We start from the raw sequence: 6,085 nt of genomic DNA on the forward strand, positions 1-6,085 counted from the left end.
CAATAATCATAACTTGGCCGAAACTTATTTATTCCAAAGTTATGGAGAACCAATCGGCAAAGTTGAAATTGCAGAATTACATGATATATCGTGGATACAAGCACATCGATATGTACTTTTTCACCATGATTCAATTGAACCGTTGCGCAAGTAAGTTCTAAAATTTCCTCACATATTCGTCGTTTTAATTTGTTTATCTTCTAACCAATTAAACTTGTTTTTAACATAGTGAGTACAAACAAATCTTGAGATCTTGTGCACGGTCCTGAAGATTACAACATCGAGAGATTAATAAGTTATTCACAGAATCTTTTCATGAATGGTTAAGCCAAACGGTATGTAACTGAAGTTAATAAGTTACATAAAATCGCAAAATTTAGTTAATCAAATAAGAATGTTTTTATATAATGCATTTATAATTACTCAATTTACTTTTGATTCAATAGGTTTGGAGTGGGAAGGACGTCAATGACGAAGTTAAATGGCTTTCCCAAGGTCCGAACAGAGTAATAAAAAGATATAGTGCCTTCCTCATCAATGGATACAGATTTTATACAAAATATCGCTAGAGAATGAGGAGAACTCAAAATTGTGTAATTGTTGTTAATTCTTCAATTACAAGTTATGCTAGTGTTAGGGACAGTTATCCGGTTGAGGGTAATGTAGAGTATTACGAACTTTTTACCGACATTATTGAGTTGGATTACTATGGCAGATGGAAAGTTGTCTTATTTTGGTGTGATTGGGCTAATGTTAATACTGTTCGCGGAATTAAAAAAGATCAATTTAGTTTTAAAATGGTTAATTTCTCTCGCTTGATTCACACTGGACAACAATTGACAGACGAGCAATATGTATTTTCTTCTCAAGTGAAACAAGTTTTTTATTCGAAAGATCCAACTGATGAGGGTTGGTATGTTGTACTCTGGAACACCCCTAAAGACTTGTTTGACGTGGGTAATAGAGGTAGAGATGACATCGTCGAAAGATCAGAAACATTGCCTTTTCCAGAACAAAACTTAGATAAAAATATCCCTAGTACTAGTATACAACATCAATGGGTTCGACATGATGTGGATGAAGATATTTACGAATAATTATGTAGTAAATTTAGTATTGTCAGAATACTCAATTCGGAAGAAGCAATAGTGAACAACAAACAGTTGTTGGATCTTCGAATGTGCCGGAGACACTTGACGAGCTTGCGGAATTTCAAAGTAATGTTAAATTTATTTTACATGTGTGTTGACTTTTATTATTGATTTATTTTTCAATTTTAATTTAATAATATATCGTTTTTCAGCTGAAAGTGGTGGGACGCACAGATGTCGAGGACGTACGCTACTTAAAGATTTATACGAGTTAAATCCTGTCGAGCATGTCAAAGTAAGTAGAAACAATCATGGTCAGCCTATTGGATTTGAAGCTCAACTTTTAGCAGGCTATTTGGGCATTATAGCACGAAATGCGAATATGTTGCCCAACAACTACGAATCATGACGTCACATGCCTGATAGCAACAAAAATCAGGCTCTCGATAATATTAAGGTAACAAAACATGAATGTAATTTATAATACTTTGGTTTAAGTTTCATTTATATTTACATTCTAAACTTGTGTTTTTTTAGGAGAGATTTGCTTTACTCGGATGACTATATCAAGAAGGCATTGGGTAAAAAATAGAGAGACAATAAAAGCACTTTGAAAAAACAATATTTTAAGAAAGACATAAGCCTCGAAGAAAAATTGCGAAATGTCCCGCCGGGAATGCTGAGGTACTAATGGGAAGATGCGGTTAGATTCTGGAATTCAAAGAAAGGAGAAGTATTACGTACTTTCAAGCTCTTATATATAGTGTTTAATATATATGTAATAATAATTTCAATATGTAGGACCGTGAGCGAGTTGGAACAAACAGCAGGCAAAAACAAAAATTCACACCCACGGCAGGGTCGAGAAGTTTTGCTTCTGTAGTTGAGGGCGAGGTATTATGAATTTATTAATTCTGTCAAATATTAATGACTTTCTACTATTAAATAATATTTTTACTACTATATTGTAGGAAATTGAGTCTGGTCAAAAAGTTGGACGCCTTCAACTTTTTGAGATTACGCATAAGAAGAAAAATGGATCTCCTATAACATCCGAAGCTGGAGAAATTATGGTATATTCACTTAATAAAATTTGATTTATTATAAATATTTATAATGTTTAATTATAATGGTTTAATTCATCGTTAGTAGTTTAAAATAATGTTAAGTTATGTTAGATTCCTTTTTATTATATATTTCGTTTCTAACTCTTTTATTGATTTATTAGGAGAAACTAAAGGAAAAGAAGGCGGAGTATGAAGTGATTGCTTCGACTGATAGTTCTGTTAATCTTGAGAACATTGATAACAGAATTATCACTGAAGTTTTGGGTCTTGAAAGGTACGGTCGAGTTCGATTTCAAGGATCTGGTGTTACCCCGACCCAATATTTTAGATCTGGCTCCCAGCAATACATGTTTTCCAGGAGTCAAGCTCAAGCTGAAGTTCAGAGGTTAAGAGACCAGATAGCTCAGATGCAAGCGAGCACAGTTGAGCAAATTGCCGAGGTTCAAAGAAAATATGAAGAACTCTAGCAACAACTTAGAGCGGAGGCAGCGGCAGCAGCAAGGGAGGCAGAGGCAGCAGCGATGGTAGCAGAGCAGAGCAGAAAGTACGATGAGCTCCAACTACAGCTTCAGCAAATGATGTAGATGTTTCAGCAGTCGCAAAAGCCTTCATCTTAGACATTAGTTTTCTCCTTGTAAGAATGTTTTTAACATTGTCACATTTAACATTATTGTAAGAATATTTTGAGTTATACTTAATTTATTAATTTACATTATATATCTTTCGTTGAATTTGAAGTATCATTTAGATTTAATGTTTTTGGTTGTATTTTTTATGATACATTTACTGTTTTTGGTTGGATTTAATGCAGGAAGGTTTTGATATTGGTGAAAATGTACATTGTAAATCTGCCAAAATTAGCAGTGTTTGTAAAAAAAGCGCAGCTAAAAGCCATGACTTTTAGCGGCGCTTTTCCCTCAAACGCCGCTAAAAGTCTTGATCTTTTTTGACGTTTTTTCTAGATAAACGCCGCAAATTTTTGCGGCATTTCTTATAGCTGCGTTTTTTGTGGCTAAAAGAGCCGCTAAAGGCTAAAAAATGCCGCTAAAAGTCTATTTTCTTGTGGTGAATAAATCAAAAATAAATAAAATTACATTATAACAAATCACAATTCACATTTAACTAAACAAATAATTTATAACATAATCATAAATTACTAACAAAATAACTTTAAAATAATTTTTAAAAAATTATATTCATAAAAATTCACAATAAATACTAAACTAAACACAAACAATTAATAACCTAATCATAAATTACTAACAAAATAATAACTTTAAAATAATTAAAAAAATAAAAAAAATTAAATTTATTAAAAATCACACTAAACTAAACACAAACAGTTTAACACCTAATCATAAATTACTAACAAAATAACTTTAAAATTATTTTTAAAAAATAAAATAAAATTTAAAATCACAATAAACACTAAACTAAACACAAATAATATAATTATAAACCAAAAAACTTTAAAATAAATTAAAAACAACATAAAAAAAACTAATCCCTTCTATTTAAAAAAAATACTAATCCCTTAAAATTTTAAAAAAAATTACAAATATACATATCTTCCTTTTCTTTCTTTCTTTTTTTCTTTTTTTCTCCTTCATTTCTTTCCTTTTTCTCATTCTATTCCGGATCTTCTCAAGGGGGACCATGGTTATGAGGTCCCCCATCTGCTCCTCTATTCTCCCTCTTTCTTCCTGTGCTTTGACGGGACTTAGCACTGCATCTGTGCGGCTGACGGACGGGACATGCCGCAGGCACCAGTGTAACCTGTCAAGGAGGCGTGATTGGTGCCGCCTACCAATGTGGCACCACCTTCTTGTCTGTATTCGATACCAGTTTTATACCAAACTTGTATTATTGTGGTGCTGCCTACCAATAAGGCGTCACTAATATAAAATTATTTTTTTTAAACATTAAAAAAATATTTTTCGAGGAAAAAAGTAGGTGATATTATCTATGCACCGCCCTCCACTACTTTTAGTGTACCATTTTAGTATATAATCTGGTTGACATATCATTTGAGAGTATAATTATTTATTTTATATTATTAGCGTAAAAAAGTCTAATAATTGTTATAAGGAATATTTAGAATCATATTTACAAGAATATTAAAATAATTTTTAAAAATAAGAATAATTTAGTAATGCATGTAGGAGAATCAACCTCCAATCAATAAAATTTTATGATACCACTACACCATTCAATCTATATATATTAACTTAAGACACTAAAGTTAAGAGGGCCATTAACCTATTCATTTTTGCAGTGATTGTTTAAATCACTGAAAATAAAATGGATTTCAACCATGTATTCACTATGAATGATTTGGATATCAACACATTGATAATTCATGTAATATAAAACCTTATAAATGTATATATTTACAATTGTCAGATTCATAATAAAGAGAAGATAATGCAAATAAGCACTCATTTTATATATTATTGCCCCGACTGTGGGAGAAAACGAAAGGTTATAAATGATGGCATACGGCTCTACAATGGTGGAGTGAGCGTGTGAGTGCCACTAAGTGCCAAGTGACGACCTCCCACTGCTCGGCGGACGGCCCCTGATTTGGGGCGGTGGAATCTGTTGGGTCCCGTGATTGAATGAATTCCAAAACCACTCGTTTTAGGACCCATCTTCCTTGAAATATATCTTCATGCAATTCATTACTATATAGCAATGGCACCAGGTTGACCATTCGATTACATTTTAGACTTCTTTCTCCCCAACGTATTTAAACTATCACTTCAATTTATATTGTAATCTTATATTAATAATCAATTTAGACGTTCAATAGGTTCATATTTAACGTATAATACATGGCGATTCTTGGCCTCCACAAAATAAGAAAATATTTCTAATTATGATGAAATTACATTTTAATTCTTTAAATTTTTAATTTTAAGTTTTAACTATTTCTAAATAAATTTTTTATAGTTTAACACTTAAAAAAATGGTAAAGTTTTATATTTAATACAGTAATATTTTGTCTCTCTCAAAAATTAATAATTTAAATTCGTCACCCTAAAATTTTTTGGCTTTTTTCTCGTTGGAACATGTTTAAAACACACACATCAAATTATAAACACATGTATACTCCTTACATGGTCAATATAACGTATTAAAAAGGATAACGTCAATAAAATTTAGAAGAGCTAATTCTTTTTTTAAACATGTCATATTTGAGTTGTCCATATGTTTGGGGCACATGTGTTAAAAAATTGATCTAACTTATTGTAAATATGCTTCATGCTAAATTTGAGTTGGCATTTAATGCGATTAGGTTAACAAATCGATTTGGTTAAATACAATATTGATAGCTTGAGGACTAAATTTAAAATATTTTAAAATTTTAAATAAATTTAAAATATGAATCATAACTTGAGAACATATAATAAAATTAACCCTAAAATTTAATATCATTATTCCCTTCCTCCGGGGAAAAGGGAAACAGCCAGCCCTAACTCTTTTTAACTCATCTTTCAAGAATATATAATAGTTAAAGGCCATGGACTAGACTACATGTTAAGAGATTGGAATTCGTTTCAAAACTTTGAATATCGGCTCACCATGTAAGACTTCCTTCCTCCCCGCCCCCATCACACCAATAAATGAGCATTTAACAAGTTCATTACTATGCATTTTGCATTGCATCCATAAGAGTTTCATTGACCAATATTCCCAACCCAATGCAACCCCAAGGATAAGCTCTTTGCTTTTTAATATAAGTGGGCAGTGTGTGAGCTCATATAAGTGTTGGGTTTTTTGGTAATATAGAGTTGGCTTTGCTTGGTCGACAATACAATCTCTTAAAAGTTAACAAAAACAAAAACAGATAGGGTATGCATGACTTTATGGTATGTATGTATGTGGGATTTCTTGTTTGATTTTCAAACGTCAAAAAGAGAGAAA

Source organism: Gossypium hirsutum, chromosome A01, assembly GCF_007990345.1.
Source record: "Gossypium hirsutum isolate 1008001.06 chromosome A01, Gossypium_hirsutum_v2.1, whole genome shotgun sequence".
NCBI classification, from domain to species: Eukaryota; Viridiplantae; Streptophyta; class Magnoliopsida; order Malvales; family Malvaceae; genus Gossypium; species Gossypium hirsutum.